This window comes from Aulonocara stuartgranti (assembly GCF_965226115.1).
Source record: "Aulonocara stuartgranti genome assembly, chromosome: 16".
Classification (NCBI taxonomy): domain Eukaryota; kingdom Metazoa; phylum Chordata; class Actinopteri; order Cichliformes; family Cichlidae; genus Aulonocara; species Aulonocara stuartgranti.
The window spans coordinates 4,743,055-4,761,204 of NC_138952.1; positions in this window are offsets into that span (position 1 = coordinate 4,743,055).

Genomic DNA, 18,150 nt, shown 5'->3' on the forward strand with positions numbered 1-18,150 from the left:
CATACTTATTAAACCAAAATAATTCAAAGAAGTAGTTTGATAAATAAATGAGCCCCGTGCGAGCAAAACTAAACCACAAATGGACCAAACAAAGACATCCAAGGGTTAATCAGGATGACTTTAGATTTCACTTCTAAACATAACATATTCTGTTCTGCTGAATTTTACAAAATTTACCAAATTTACATTTTCCAAAACACTATAATTTAGTACACTGACTACATCTCTCTGTGTATCCTGTCTAAAACAGTCAAAAATTGCATTTTGTGCGTCACAGTTTGTTAAACTCATCCTCCATGTTTGCATGTTTTTACAGTTTATACAGTGCCAGTGTCAGATGCATACGTATATTATTCTCTACTTATGTATCTGAAGAACTATTAGATGAACAGCAAAGACATTTGATACATCCATGGTACTGAGAATAGGATTCCCTCTGACTTTGTAAGGCTGTGACCTTCCACTGGTAAAATCAGCAGGCAGCCATTTGTGGTTTTCAATGAAAATATGACCGCTGAATGGATTGGTATGAAATTTAGCACAGACATGTTACTGATAGCATGTGCTATGATAAAAACACCCATGTGGACTAGGCAAAGATCATATCTTATATCAGCACTTTAGCCTTTGTAAAAAGTTTTTCATTATATGATAAATGAATTGAATATTTGCTGCCTTGTATAATCACCATGAATCAGCAAAAAAAGAACCAAAGATTATAATGCCTCATATAAAAGACTTATGATGGTTTTACAGCTGGTAAGTACACATCCTATTATTTATGCCAAGCAAGAAGCAAACTGAGGCCAGAGTGGGTACATTTAATTTCTCAGCTGATCATGGAGATAAATTCTATTTACAGCGTGCACATGAGGAAACTGAGAAAGATGGAGCAGCTGAGGAAAAAAGAGACACAGAAACCAAGAGAGAGGAACCGTTTCAGGATGATCGAAGGTTTTATTTGGTCATTTTGACAAACCTTGTTGTAACCACAATAGTGCAATGCCAGGAAACTAAATGGAACATTCCCTCGCCACAGTTCGTGTTTCCATATAAAAAATGGTTGTCTTACAGATTAGGTGTGGCCTACTTGCTAGCAAACTAACACAGATGCTAAGGCTCTTAGTTTGGTGTGTAGTACTACTAGAATTCTGGTTGGATTGTTGTACAAGGTACAAGTGGAGTACTCGTATTCCAATTGTAACATTGTACAGTTACATGAGTTTTTTTTAATTAAAAATAATTGAATCCTTACATTATTCTACACTTTAGTACACAGAGCATCATTTTTTTTAATTATTGTGCTGTTTGACACCTGAACCTGAAACATACTGGAACTTACAAGCTATTGTGTAACAAAACAAATACACACAGTATTCATACATACTTTCAACATGAGACCAGTGTGCAGACATGGCTGGATATGACAACCTTAAGAAAAAGACTACATATGTAATACAATTGTCCTGGATTTGTCATTCTGTGTCCTGTAGAAAAATGTTCTTGTAATAGCTTAATTAGCTATGTCCACACATTGCTTATATCACTTAGCGATTTGGAGCTGTTAATACCTGGTTAAAGCCTGAAAGTTTTTCAAGCCAAGAGTGAACTGGAAATATTAGAGTACTGATATTTAGTGTATTTTTAGATCCTTTTGTAAATAGTATTTTTTTTCTTGCTCTTTCAGCCCTAAAAAAATAATGCTAACAACTCAACTGTTGTTTTAGAGAATCATTACACCACTACCGCTGAGGAATTAGGTGGACTATTATAAAGACTTATATAGTTAACTCATAAAGGTAATCCAGTGTGCCCAATGTAGACATTTCATATGATTATAATGCGGCTTCAACTACTAAAGAGGACTCTCCCTGTTGTGCTAAAACCACAAGGATTTATCAACTGTAAACGGGTGACTCTATTTTAATTGTGCATGGCATGTTTAATGTGTGCAGCAGGCAGGAATTGACCCAAAATGCAGACTCATGGAGGCAAAAAAAAAAAAAAACCCTCAAAAACTCACATGAAACTAAACAGGCAGGCAGAACATACAGCGGGGTATGAGGGAGAACAGAAGAAGATGCAGACAGTAAATGCAAGGGAGGAACAGGACAAAGAGGAAACACCTGGGAAACACGGCTGGCACTAATCAAACAGACAAGACAAGGGGAGAAGCAAAACATGAACAGGACCAAATACTAAATAAGATCACCACAACCAGAAATACTGAATAAACTCAAGAGCATAAGTAAACTAAACTAGAAAATGCAAGGTACAGAAAACGTAAAAGAAGACTTCAAAACACTGAGTCTATGACCCAGGGACCCTAATGGTGGAGGCATTGGAGAAGATGGACCTGGAAACACCAACGAGCATTCTCTGACTAAGGTACAGGAATTGATCCTCAAATGTTTCACCACAATTTTGTTGAAGTAGGTAAGTTTCATGTTTTATGTACAAGGATAGTTTGACCACCCAAGGAAGAAAAGTGTATTATCTGCTCTCTGTTATACTTTTAGATGAGAATGTCATGTTTAAAATGCTGATCTTCTTCAGTGTGCAAAACACCAGTTGCTATTAATCTATTTTTTTTTTATATTCGAGCCAATTTCTGTCTTCTTAGGCTCCATTTTTACTTTTCACTTCATGCATCTACTGACCAGTTCACACATTCAAATGTGTTTTTTTTTTATTACTAAGCTATGCTCTTCATTGAACATCTTATAGTCATCCAACCCTAAAAGTGTTTAGTTAGCTCAGTTTAACCTGATGTTTTGAAGGTCCATGTAACAGGAATTACATGAACATATTTTCTTACTGTGGAAGAAGTATATTCATGAAGACTAAAAATGAGTTCAAAGTGTTTCTTTACTGCAGAAGTGAACTAAATGAAACTCTGCCAAATAGTCAAGAATTACAGCTGTTACAGATGATGAGCTCTGAAACAGTTTGAAAAATGTTGTCATAGAAAATAATCTTGACTGCTTCCAAGAGTCTGAAAGGAAAGATTATGAATATGTGGCTGATTAACAAACTCGACGTGTGACTTTTAGGTGTTATCATCCTCCATGTTTCACTTTTATTAGAGAAAATCCATCAGTGTTAAGGACTTTCTTCCCCTTGTATTAACAGTATTTTGGAGAATCTGCCGCTATAGAACCAGTCTCAAAGTCCCTTTTCTCAAACACAGATGCTGGTGATGGGCTGGTTTTATAATCAGTCTTATATTCAAGCCAATATGGTAATAAGCTCAGTTAAAAATGAACAAAAAGTCTTCAATTAATCAAATTGTTGCCACTTTAGAAATTTCCAAAATATGAGCCAGTTTCAGTTTCTTCCAGTGATGTTCAACAACCTTGTGTACGTGTGTGTGTGTGTGTGTGTGTGTGTGTGTGTGTGAAGACCAACGATAACATTAATTGATGCCTGTGATCTAGCAGATGTTTTGCTGCATCTTATGGGGTTCTTAGGCTACAGCTGAGACTTGGGAGCAAAAGCTGTGTGTACAGTTTCTAAGAACAATGCACTGCACAAGCTTTAGTGCTTGTTTGTTTATCCTACCCTTGAAGCTATCCTTCTTAGCTGGCGCAAAGACAACAGGACAGCATTTTTTATGGTTGGGTTGCATCCATCAGACCCACCAATAACCTTGTGTTTGTAGAGGAGATGGAACTCAAGAATATCCCTTTACTGCTACATGTCTCTGGCAGTGAACCGAATGACAGCAATAAGTAAACCAAAAAGATCACAACAAGAAACAAAAGCCAAAAGTTGATGTGTAACGTAAAATAAGAGGAAAAAGAGAAAAAAAATCCTGCTATTTCTACTATTCAAGTGTCACATGTGCAGTCTACTGTATTTGTAGAAACAGGACAGTGTCGAAGTACATCGATTTCAGGAAGTTTTATCTTCTGTGATATTGGTTTGTGAATTGTTAATTTTTAAATCGTTTCTTAATTTAGTGTTATTTTTTGTTTAATCAGGTGCTATACAGGTACAATAGCAGCCTCACGCTGATTCAAAGAATGACAGGATATTATACAGCTGTCAGGAAAAGATAAATTAGCTATGGAGACTGAAAGTATTTTGTACCATGCTAACAGCAGCTTCATGTTTGGGCTTATTTGGTGTTTGTGTATATGTTTTCATCTTTACAATCTTTGGCACAACACAAGAGGCTGAAAGGAGCTATTCCACACTCAGGAGAATTAAAACCTCTCTTGGGAATACAGTGTAATAACACTGCTTAAATGTGTTGGGCATGGTCTTGATGGGGAACAGGCTTGTCTGCGAGAGACATTAATAATTACACTAACAGTTTATATCTGTTAGCGTATGAAAAATGGCCAACATTTCAAAAATGAGTTGTAGTTATCGGTTGTTATTTTCATGTTTGAGCCATTTCACAAAGTCAATTTCATAACTGCTTTAAAAAAATAAAGAATAGACTCAACATAAAATAGCATTGTGTAATGTATCACTTTCTTTAGTCACATTTTTGCTTTTCGCCACTAATGCAGTGCTTCTGAAGAGTCAGGTCTGCCTCGGTCCATTCTGAGAATCGGCCATTTAGACTAGTTTGATAACTGAACATTACACTGATTTACATACAGCAGGTGTAGACAACGGTGGGGATAATTTACATGGAACTGTAATCATGGCAGACACGACATATATAAACAGAGCAGACTGTAGACTGTAGACTGTTTTGTCAGGTAAAAATCTGTCTCTCACTAAACTGCAAAGGTTCAGTAATGATTATGTAATTTTTTCTTAATGAACAGTGTGTGTGTGTGTGTGTCTGTCTTTGTTTTTTCACATCATGCACAGAATGCTCACTTGAGACTTGATGGGTTTTTTGTTTGTTTTTTGTCATAGAAGCAGAGTTGTAATAACTGGCTGCCAATAAGTCAAAAATGTTGTGCTTTTATTTGTAACTCATCTTTTACAGTATTTTGTGGTACTGTATTGTACTGTGTTTGCTGTAACTATACTACATTGTATGATGCTGTTTTCTCTGCACTGTTGTGTTGTGATGTCCTGTTTGATACGACATATTTCATCATACTGGCTCCGCTTGTACTACAATGAACTGAACTGACTTGAACTCAAATGTATATAAATGTGAGAGGTCAAACAATTTGGCCATGCAAGAGAAGAAGATAATAAAGAATCTTAAAACGAAACCTAAAATCTTCTTTCAGGGATAACAAAGCAGTATGCCAAATTTAAATAAAAACAGACATACAGAGGAAAATAAAAAACACCTTTTTCTTAATTAGCTGCATGCAGAGAGAACAAAAAGCAAGTCAGGTTTTCTTGTCGACAATCAACAAATCATTCAGTGACCTCAGTGGATTTATAACAAAACACCAGCACATTTCAAAAACAGAAAGGTCAGATTACATTTTACAGAACTATGGAAAAAAATGTATGGTCTGATGAAATAAAAACGGAGAAATATAGAGAGAAAAATACAAAGAAAAACTCAGAACCCAAAGTATATCAGTACATCTGTCAAAGAGTGGCGCTTCTGTTCTGTCTTTAGTATGTATGGCTGCCAATTGAACAGACCATGGGTGAAGTCTCACTGCTGGCACAGACACAATGATAAAGGCAGACATGTGCAAGAGCTTTCTCTGTGCTCATGCTTGGTAAAATACTTAAAAGCTACTTAAATAACATTTCATCACTCAGCAGGAAAACAATCATGCGGCCGAAGCAACTGAAGAGCTTTTCATGGTGAAGTGCTGGTATGTCCTTAACTGACTTCAGTCACATGATCTCAATCTGTCATTTGAGCTACATTTCAACTAGTGTAGACCAGATGAAAGCCAGAAAGACCCCACAACAAGAGCTGAAGATAGCTGCAGTGAATGCCCAGGAGAGAATCACAAGACAAGATACAGAACTTCTGCTGATGCGTGTTGGTCAAAGAATCCACGCAGTTCTTTTTCCACAAATATTAAATATTTAGAGACCTTGTATGAAAAGGGTTATATCACCAGCACAGCATAAACCTGTTTAAATTAAAGCTAAGACTTGGCATTTTAATGTAGCATCCATTATTTTTATTTCAAATTGAATGTGCTGAAGCACAGTGCAGATAAAGCAAATGTGTAACTCTAAAAATACTTCAGGCTAGGAATATATACATTTCACAAAAAGGTTGCAATGCCTCTTCATGCATTGCTCTTTATTATTGCTGTTACACATACAGAATGCATATCGGTAAAGCTAAATAGAGACATCAATAAATATACAACTAATCTTGAATTTATTTTTTTAAGTGAAAACTTTTTATCCAAGACTATGTGGTGACAGAAGTATATGAAGTGCATTACTTAGCCTGATTCATTTGCTCAGTAACTTTTACAGTCTTTCAGAATTTTGCTCAGAGCTTTGTGTTTTGTTAGTGATTGGTAGCTGAGATTTCATGATTTTTATGCATAAACTCATACTATATGAAATAGCCATCAGTTGCCCTGGTCTGGATGGGCCTGGGCCCCCTTTCCCTGGCGGGTCGCGGAGTATGGGGGTGCCTACTGGGGTCAGCGGGGGAGCTGGCCCCAGGGAAGGGTCACCTGCCCCTCCCTTCCTTCCCTCCCCATCTCCAGCTGCCTCCCTCTTCCCGCTCCACCACAACCACCCACACATGCAGGACCTTGGAGTAGGGGTATGTCACCAGGGTGCAGAGGAGGCTACCCCCCCCCCCCCCCCCCCCCCTCTGTCCCCTTCTGGCTGCCTCTGCCTCAATTTTATCCCACAACTTAGACATTCACATTACTCACACTCTCATTACACATACATATAGGATCTTGGGGGTGGGCACGATACACGGAATCCAAAGTACCATCAGGGTGTACACCCCACCCCTGGCGTCGTTGCCCACCCCTCAATTTTAAATACACGTAGACATTGAGGGTTAGCAGGAGGGACCATGCGCTTACCTGCTGCTCTCTGGCAGGTAGCTCCATGCCCTCCTGGGTTTTAAATGCACCTTAGAACACACATGCATCAACACTACAATGAGCGGGTGGATGGAGGTTTGGAGTCTTCTCTCACCCCCGTTCTCTGCGACCTGCTGGAGCGGGGGGGGGGGGGGGGGGGGCTAGGAGGAGGAGTTGGCCGTCCGACTGCGGTCTGGAGTGTGGGGCCTCCCTGCTGCTGCGGAGTCGGGGCGGTCTGCCTCCCCCCACCGCAGGGAAAAGGGTAACACCACCTGGGTCTGGGTGCAGTTCCCCTTCCAGGGGCAAGGGTACCTAGACCCGGTTTGTAGAGTACGCTTGGGGAGTGTGATCGTGTGTACAGCGTCTCTTTATGCCTGTCTCCACGTTGGTTGAGTGTGGAGTAAGTGCATATGAGAGCATGAGGGTGGGAATGGATGTTTGTATATGTGTGTGCCTGTATGTCTGTGTCTATATGTCAGGTTGGGTGTCAGGCGCCACCTCTCTGGGGACATCTCAGGCCCTCCAAGGTTTGGAGGCCTATCTCCCCCTACCACCACTTCCCCTGCCAGTGGCGGACTCCCTCAGACATCGGTGCGTTGGTGGTTCTTTGTGTCCGGGATGGGCGTCCAGGTACACACCGGCTTACTCCTTGGCGGCCGCTTATCGGGGCCTGGAGCCTGGGGCTCGCTCGGGCCAATTCGGAGGTGGGGTGCCCCCGGCCTCTCGGCCTGGGGCTCGGTCACTCAGGCACGGCTGGCTGCCGGCAGAGCTCACGGGCGCGTCACTGCAACTCCCCCTGGCTTCTGCTCCGCGGCTGCTGAGTGAGCCCTCATCTGGGGCTCTCCTCAGCTCTTTCTGGGACAGTGGCGCGGCTGCCCCTCTGTTGGTCTTCCTTGGTCTCTTGTGTTCTGGGGGCCTCTGGATGTCTGGAGTTTTGATCTCCTCCATACCTGCTTCATGCCCTGGAGGACGGGGCTGTGGCCCCCCCACACCCTCTAGCAGATCATTACATGAAGGAACCTTTTAAAAAAACAAGCGCGTCCATGCTCACAGGTGTACACACGGGTGATCACACACACAAACTACACCCTTTTTGGCTCCTACCTCAAAGCACACTGTGTTCTGTTGATCTTATGTGCTGCACAATAATGTTTAATATTTAGTATTTACTGTCATATTCCCATATATCATTGTGATGTTGTTTATTCTATTACTCTTGTTCTCTTCTGCTTGTTTTCTTTTTTCTTTCTCAGCAGGTGACCCAGGTGATTGATATATGCATTTTTTATTTCTTTTTTTTTTCTGCTCATTCTGTTGGTTTTTGTTTTTTGCCCTTCTCCCCCATCCCTCTTCTCAGCTGTTTCTCTTTCCCTCTTTCTTTCTCCCTTTCTTTCCCCCAGTCAAGTCTGTCCCGTATTCAGTAAGTGAAAATAAAATAAACAATAAAAGGTGAATCAAATGGACCATTACGGCAAGGCTGGGATGGTCAATTTGGTAAAGTAAATCCGTTGGGCATCTTTCTTTGCCTTTAGACAACAATTCTGATGGCAAAAGAGCCAAACGGGACAGGCAAAAAAAAAAAAGAAAAAAGAAATAGCCATCAGTTATCCTCAAAAAGCCCAGTTTTTACTAGAATGTAAATGAAAAACGTTCCCGTTACCATAATCCAAAACAAAAAACACCCCAAAATCCAAAAACACCAACCAGAAAGTTTTAATATTCATCCCAATGATGAATCCAGACACGACAATCTTGTGCTTTAAAGGTTATGAACATGTGCCTAGATCTACAGCACGAGGTTAAAGTGAGATGTGTAAGATGTGCTTTCCATCTTCAGCGTGACAATATTGAATGCCTGGGAAAAAAAAACTGTGGGGGAAAACTAATTGCCTGACCTTTATCGACTCCTCTGGAGGAGACACACGCCAATGTGCATCGTCCCTCCTTACATCCGCATAATTAACGTCAATCGATCGGACTCCCCTTTTTCTCTCCCCTGATTGGGACTGATGTGCAGAGTTGGGGAGTGACAGCTGTCGTGAAAAGTGACACTAGGCAGATTCATTACCCTGTGAATCAATAGCACTGCTTAAAGGCAAAAACTGAGCGAGCCAAGGAAAATCCATCACAACTCACAAACAGAATTGGGATATCAATCAAAAGCACGATTGACTATCTTTATTTGGATATCAATGGCTTTGCCCAACACATTGATTTTGTCATGGTGCCTTTCTTTAGATAAACACTTAATTGTCAGATCAAGTAAGATGAACATCTTGCAACACATGGTGATTTAGAAAACATCCTGTTCTAATTGAAAACCAGAGAGTAACTTTTGTTCTCAGTGCAAGTGGACAATAGCTGAAATAGAATACTCTTTTTAAAATATAGCCAGGATCTAATATCTTATTTCAAATGTCTGAAGTTTACTTGTGCAAAAACTAAACATTTAATCATACAATAAATTGACTCAAGTCTGTAGGCTGCTCCAGTATCACAAATTCTTATCATGTTGAAACGTCCATATAGAACCTAATCCTGAATTTCACCACCTAAGGGGTCTAACAGCTTTATTTCCTCCCAGGAGCCCAACACCTTCTTCACTGTCAACCCTCACATGATTTGCATACAAGGTTAAGAGGTCACAGACTCAGCGGTGTAGTCTGACATTTTAATTCTGTGCAGACAGCCAGAGTGTGCCCTCGTCCTTTCCCTAACCCATCTTCACTGCTTTGTCTGAAAGGTGAAGTAATACTAGGCATGGTTGGTATTCATCTGCAATAAGAAGCATAAAAAGGCAACAAACTTTAATTGAACATGTGTCATTAAAGGAGTGTGAATGCATTGGAGAGCGATATATTACCAAGGACAGATTTAAAGGAACAATATCAGTCCACTTTAAAAGAAATAATTAATTCATTACATATTGTGCTTGTATCATTTTTTACTTCCCTGTCTGTGGTCTTGGGAAACATGAAGAGCCCAGCTCTGTTAGGAATACTCTCTGAGAAGAAATGAACCTTTTTCAGGCCACAGGAACAGAGAATTGAGGCTGGATCGCAGCCATCACTTCTGACATCCTCTAAGCAAAAGTAACACAATTTACGTACCGGTGTCATAAATGTTTTACAACTGGTGAAAAATGCTGTGATCTTCATGTGTGCTGACATTTCTCCACATACCTCTCCTTTTCTAGATGACTTGAAAGATATATAGTTATGAAACAAACATTTTCACAATATTTAATTGTATGCATGACATATTGCTTTGATGGCTCCACATCATCCCTCCTGCACTGCCATTTCCCTGTGAATGAAAGCATTTATTAGCTGGACTGATAGTAACTCTGTAGTGTACAGAAAATGAGCAATGTGTGTTCATTTTACTGAGTGGGACTGGAATCTGTGGATTCGGCCTGGTGAAAGGGGCAAAGGTGTGCAGTAGTGGTGTTGAATTTGTGACTAACAAGCCATGAGCCAATGAATGTGCAGCTTCATCAGATCCACCCCTGGCACATCACACCTGCCTTTAAAGCACCAGGATAGTGACTGGGAAAAAAAAACCCAACATCACCCACTGGTTTTTGTAAACAATGGTGACAAGAATAATTGAAAAGACGCGGCAACTCTATCACTAGCTCCACTTCTCACACTCACGAGTTTACAGTCCAGTAAGACATGACTCCGCTACGCCTCTTTATGCAGATTTTTTAAGCTGTTGGAACGTGACACCTACACTATGAAACGAGGTGATAACAGCTGATTGAGCCTACTAGTAAGTGTAGGAGGGTGCACTCTAGCTAATCTGTGGGAGTGACAACAACTGATAACGAATATTTAATGGGCTGATAACATCTGAAGCAGGTGACTAATGACTCCAATCCACTATTAATTAATCTAAGAATGATGAACTGGTTTAGTCTCTCTGCGGTAATTTGTCTCCACACCAGAATCTGAATAAACAGATAAATGCAGTTGAGACCGGAGACTGCCAGCTGAGAGCTACACGACGAAGGGAGCACGTTGCTATCTTAGACACAGGTATTGATTATATGGAGGGACATTGTTACCAAATTACATAGATACTTAAAAATAGTTATTTGTATCTATGTGGCGCTTCAGATCATCATCCTTACATCATGTCATGCAATGATACTTCTCATATTGTATTATTTCTTTGAGAATAGTTTATGTTATTATGTCATGTTTTAAGACTTGAAGAAATTGCTCAGTTTGAAGAATACGTGTGAAATGTTGCTTCTGTCATTTAGTACATGAGGTGTAGTGGCTGTCAACAGTGAGGATTTATCACACCACTAAATATATGTGCAACATTTGATCTCAGCGTTTGTTTGCCACATAATGTTCAGCTCCACGTGAAAATATGCCACGTGCCTATAATTACCTATTCTGGTGAAAAACAAGGATTTTCTCACAGATGTTGTCCCCTAGGATACAGGCTCATTTGATCAAGCCTTTATTTTGTAGCCACATTTATTTCATTATTTTGTGGTCTTAGATTTTTTATATTTCCAAGTTACTGCTTTGACAGTTCTGGGCATGCAGGAGTGATACCATGTGTTTGTCAGTGCTCATTAGTTAACATTTACTGTCTGTCAGCATACTGAAAGGACACACTCCACAGAAAACAGTCGGTCAGTAATACAGTGTAAAGTGTCGATACAGATTAGTCAAAATAGATGAAAAAAAAAATGTCTTATTTTATTTTATTATTCTAATTTAAAACAGATATGTTTCTGTAAGACTTTATTTCTGTGTTACAATGTTTTTATTAATTTCATGTGTTTTTTTAAATATATTAAATACATTGTCTAACAAGCGAGATAACCAACTGTGTGTTATTTTAATAAGTATTTTTTATTTATTTATATTTTGCTTTGCTATAATAAGGCACCCATGGTTTTCCACCACTCAACACAGCATCCCATTTCCAAACAGTCAGAATACAACACAGAGTCCTGCCCAGAAGTCTTGAATTACCACCTAATTTTTTCTTTGTTTTTGTTTGGAAAATGGGAAACTGGTGAAGCTATTTGGTGAAACCAGCAAACATAAATAGAAATATAGTGTATGAGGCAAAAACAGAGTAAATGATATTTGATATGATCACTTTTACTCTTCAACACAGTTTGAACTCTCTCAGGCTTAATTGTAATGTATATAACTGAATGAAAACGTCATCATGAAAATCCTGCCAGTGAGACTATTTCTGATGGAGCTTTGGTGAACAGTAAAAAGATCTACTGAAGGTCCAGATGTATCTCATAGGTGCTATTTTTTTTTTAGCCCTGCCACTTCTTTATTATTTCTTTATTTCTACTTGTCAGTTTAATCATTTTTATAAGGTCACATTGCACACTACGTCAAGATACACAAGTTTTTTGGTAACAGCATCTTTTGACACTTTGTTGATGTAAAACTACTGTCATGCCTGTCAAACTGTGTTAACGTAAAGGCATGGGAGGCTAAAGCGATGTGAAGAAATTATGTGGGGGGTTTTGGCAACAGGCTGATTAAAAGAAAGTACCCAAAGATACAATTTAAATCTTTATTTTTGCTGAATTTTCTGTTATGTTTACGCTGGTTCATCCCTTGGGTTAGATGTCGTTTTTTATGCTTGAATGATTCACAAGTGTTAAGTGACTAAGCAAGTCAAAATCCTTTACCATGAAAATGGTCAGGTATAAGATAAGTAGGCCAAAACTGTTAAAAACTCAATGTAAGTAAAATAAACTCTAAGCAGCTCTGATGTATGTAATAGCTGATATGATACCAGAAAAACTATTTTAAAATAAAGGAATTTTCCATGTTAATTTATACAAATGCTTTTCCAAACAGTGCATTTAATTCTTACCGTTTCTTCCCATAAATTTAAGTATAATAGATAATATGCTGGCAGAAAACCAGGACATTTTCTATTTTTGTCTTTTTTTTCTACAGTGCAGAAGGTACTTGAGTGTAAATTAAAGCAGCAATTTCACAAAATAGATGCATATATGAAAGAAAAAAAAATCCAAGACCATCTACTTTTCATGTTAAACGTGGCCTTGTGCATTATTTTAAAATTCTTGCCAAAACCAGGGTGGAATGAAATAACTAATGAGAGATTCATTTTAAGAGTGTCTTAGCTCTCTATCTTATCTGAAGCAACCCAGCCATAAAATGATGCCATTCAATGGGCCATTATACTCTAATCAGCTCAGAGGAGCTGAGCGTCTTTTACTTGGATTGTTAAACTCACCTTGAATGGGAATCCACACAACAAAAAGTAAATTACCGCTTGCATTCAGTACATTAGAAATATATGTTTTTTGTCATCAGTGTGAACAAAAGGCAAGCTCTTCTTTCATCTCTTTATTTTTGATCTTTGAATAAATCAGATTTTATATCCGGCATTTGATGTTTGCATAGTTGTGAGGTTCTTCTGCTTCTGTATGGAAGTGACATAATGATTTCCATAGTTGTGAAGCAGGAAGTGTGCCTTAAATTAACTGCAATAAAGTTGAAAGGTGGCATAACTAAGGGTTAAAGAAGCCTACACTTATACTGAGAAAGGTGACTGGAATACCTACTGATTCATACAGTTTCAGATTAAACTGAAAGAAGGGAAGGATCATATCACTCTGTGAGACCATTGACCCACTCGTTGAGCTGTGCTACTAATTTGCATGCCTGTTCTAACTACTCACTGAATACTTCTTCTTAATCTATAGCCAAAACTGTAATTTTATGGATTCTGCTTTCTACAGCTGGTTTGAATTAACCAGACAATGAACATAAAACGCAGAATTACCATGTTCTCACATTTAATCAGGCTGAAAATGAATAAAAAATGATCTCATCATTGTAAGATCACCCGAGGGAACACAATTTTGTTAGACCTTATTCATGGTTGGTAGATCTGCACTTTTTGTGAGCAGAAAATGGAGTTGATTGTATGGGGCAAAGGTGACTGGGTTCCGTTGTAAAGCAATGAAACGGAGCTGGGGTCTCAAACGTCCACATCATTTAAATTTAGGAGTTGTCTGATGAGCCCTGACAGACTGTGGTCATTCCTGTGGGGTGAGCTGCTATTGTTGCCAGCACAGATGTGGAGGGAGCTAAATGTGAACATATGGTCCTGGAAACCACACACAGGCATGCATGCATGTGAATGCATTGACATACATGTACCTTGCACACACACAAACTGTGGTTTCAGAGGGACTGAGAAAAGGCCATCCTGCTGTGCTGAGCTCCCTCCCACCTGCTCCTCTGGGCACAGGAAATATGGACCCCTGGAACGGTTAGTTGTTCACTTCTGTCATCGTGTTCCCTGCACATACATCTATCACACGCCTCCTGCGTTCTTTCGGAGTAAAAAGACTGACATGGGTGTGGAAAATCATAAAGAGAGGAAAGTGGGCGATTGAAGCCGAGAAGGAGGGAATTGGACTTCAGTTGATGAGGGAAGGTGAAGAAATTGGCACAATGGTAGGGGTAAGAGTATGAGGAGTATGTAAAATATAGTGCAGAGTGGGTGGAGGGGTGTCAACGGGGATAATAGTAGTCTTGAAGATGAGGGTGTGCTAGCTTATAAAACAAAATCAGCTGTGAAATGTTGGAGCTTTCAAAAGGAACATTTAATACAAAACAAACTGATGCAACTTAATTATTATTTATAATATTTGTGTCACTGGATATTTGCCTGCAAGAGCTTTTCAGCTTAAGCATACCCTTTTTTGAAACACCCTATGGTCTTTACTAACCATGAATAATGTTAAAGTATTCAATTATAATAAACAGCAGAACTTTTCAAGTTGCTGAGAAGCAGCTAGTGTAAAATGTAGCCTTGATTATAAGATGTCACTAGTTATCTGTCTGTCCCTGCAGGCACATGGGAAAAAGACAGGTAGATACCCTAGACAGTCTTACTTTTCATCTCAAAATGGAGAACAAATCCCTCTTTTTCTGAAAATCTATTTTCTATAGAAAGTACAGCTCAACTATTTTTCTGTTAAATGCAAAATATCAGAAAAAAACATCTAAAATGTTTTGATTGTGTAAAATCCTTCTCCTTTCATTGATGTCTGAATAAGTTAGAGTGTTTAGACATGTTTGGTGGGTAGTGAATGATGTTAGCGCTCCACAGCTTCTAAAACCTCACTTGAATCACATGATGCTTGAAGTGCTTTATTGTTAACTGTAAAAATGTCCATCTTTTTTCAGCATATACAGATTATTAAATGATATGTTTTTGCTTTTGGAGAAGAAACATATAAAAGTACAAATTTTAAACCCTCTGACTCAACATGAAAGCAAAAATATTTAGGTTCAAGTAATTTAAGCACTGAAATAGTTTTGGATTCTTACAGTTTTCTTCTGTTCAATAAACTTTTATTTATATATATATATATATATATATATATATATATATATATATATCTAGGTGGCTGTGGCTACAATGTAGCTTGCCATCACCAGTGTGTGAATGGGTGGATGACTGGATGTAGTGTAAAGCGCTTTGGGGTCCTTAGTGACTGAGTAAAGCACTATACAAAGGCAGGCCATTTGACGTTATAGGAATTATGTTTTTTATTCACTTTGTCAGTCAAAGAGCAACATCAGATTTTCTATAATTGCTCAAACATGCAGGAGTTGTGCAACACACCGCGGCCTTATGTAGCGGGGAAAACATCCTTCTTCTCCTTCTTTGTTAAAACCTTGCTTGAATTTAGCTTTTTCCTGTAAGTGCCTGTAATGATACAATCACTGTACAGGCACTGCTCTCGCTCTAACCAGACTTTCCCCTGCAGTGACTCTGCAGGCTTTTTCTGCAAGCAACTCAGCTTCCTGTGCCTTTTTTATTACATTTGTTTTGATACAGTTAAACATTTTTGAGTGTAACTATGGGTTAAATGTACACCGTGTAATTTTACAACAATTCAACTCTGCATTTTATTCTGTAGCTGTATGGTTGTGTGTTTCTGTGTGTGAACTGCTTTCTAACTTGGAAAGAAAGAAACAAAATTTCCTTGGAGAGAACAAATTTTATTATTTGTGGATGCTTTTTTCTCAGAAACATTTTGAATACTTCTCTGGATGAGTTCATGAAACTCATGTGATTGTGACAACAGCTATGTTGTGGCAATTTTTGGGATTGCTTTTTCATTTGTAAGCACGACTTTTGTGATGTTTATCATTAAACTGACATGTAATGTAGGTCCTTTATCTGCCTTAGATAAATCAAGACAATCCTTAGCTGGGCGGTGGCAGCTTTCATTTTCCTTGGGATATCTGTCGCAGCTGCTTTAAGCCAAAAGAAAAGAAAAAAAATCGTGTGAGAAAAAACAAATCCCCTGGGAGAACTAAAATAACACAATTAATACAAAAACAGCTCGGCAACCACACATATATTCAGGAGTAAGATAAAAAAAAACAGAGGCTGATTATCTAGGAAACATCTTCTACCATTGTTTACTGTCATTAACATCTTGTTTTTCAGTATGTGGGGGGACAAAGAGTTCTGCTTGAATTGTTGAGTGTTTAAAACAATGTTTTGTGGTTCATTAACAATCAATTACTGATTCAAATAACAATGTAATTTCCCAGATTTGCAATTATATCTTGTGTTTGTATTATTCTTCAGTTTAAAATTGACAGAAGTTCTTGAATAATTGATTGAATATCAAGTCCACGTCACATGTCCTTTTTCTGCCAGTAACTTACAAAAATAAAATAAAATAAAAACTTGCATGTCTGTCTTTTAGCATATGAATCAACTCTCTGAATACCCGAGTGTAAAATAAAAATGAAGAAACCATGTTTGGTGAGCAGAATATTCAACTTTGACTGCCTTCAAACCCAGACTAATGATCTGACCTGATTTTTGAGAGACCATCTCGCTCTCTTTTCTTCATTTTTTTCTGGTTTTTATTTTAATATTTCCATTTCCATTTAGACACATTTTTGTTGTGTCTTTTTTTTGTTTTGATGATTTTGCTGCAAAAAAAACACAGAACCAAAATGTGCACACGATGTGTAAATAGTACCCTCTCCTTGCTTTTTCTGTGTACTACGTGGGTGAATGAGATGAATGCCCACATTACACACAGAGTGTTGACAAGTTGCAGTAGTTTTGGCAAATGACAATAATGAATCATGCTGCTGTGATAATGATCAGAGTGAGCTGGTGGGGATAGCATTTTGTCAATAATGTGCTTCCTTTATTCTGAAAAGCCTCATTATGGACATAAATACACACCACTGCTTTTTAATGGGTTAATTAAGACTATATCATTGGCAGCAGATGATACCATGAACACAGCCATCAGTCTAATTTAAATTCTTGAAACCTTGCATTTGCCAGCCTAATCACACCAGTGTTATTGGTTTTTGCAGCATTTCTGCTGAGCACTCCAGTGTTTGTTCTGTTGATGTTTAAATCTTCATCCTCCCATTCTTATTACTGTTTTGGGAATCTATTATTCCAGCCATGGTATACATTTCTGTCAGTTTTATAACCCAATTCAGCATGAGAAGATGAAAATAATTGTGCACCGTAATACAGTCATAAACTGCATCCAAGCTGATATATTGCACTGATTTGGGAGTTGTTTTTCTAAATCCTTTTTCTCCCCTCAAAAAATGCACAGCTTGCTTGACTGCATTTAAGGCAAACAGTAACTCAGTAACTTGGAGAGGGAGAAAAGCAGACAATGTTCGTCATCAGAAAATAAACATTTTGTGATGTAGTGCAGATTATTTTAAAGTACCTGAATATATCAGTGCACCATGGTGTGGCATGTCACAGTCACACTAAAATATTCTCCATGACATTCTAACAAAATTCAAAAGCTTTTAATTGTACTGCACTACAATAAAGCAAGTGTTGATAACATCAGGTTGGTGATTAGTTTTGTACTGTTAATGACAACAACTTCAATTCAGATAACTTCAGTTAAGAGTAACTGCAAATATGAGCATTGCTGCCCGACCAGTACCCTGTTTCAGTTTAACCCAACATTTGTGGCAGATGGCCGCCCCTCTCTGAGCCTGGTGGAAAGGGAAAAGACAAAAGCTAAATATAAATATTCAAAGGCAGTGTAACATTTTGACATGTGGCAGCATGGCCATAAGCAGCTATAAGTCTCGGCCTAAGTAACAAATGTGATGAATCAATGTGTGACACTCTAAATGGC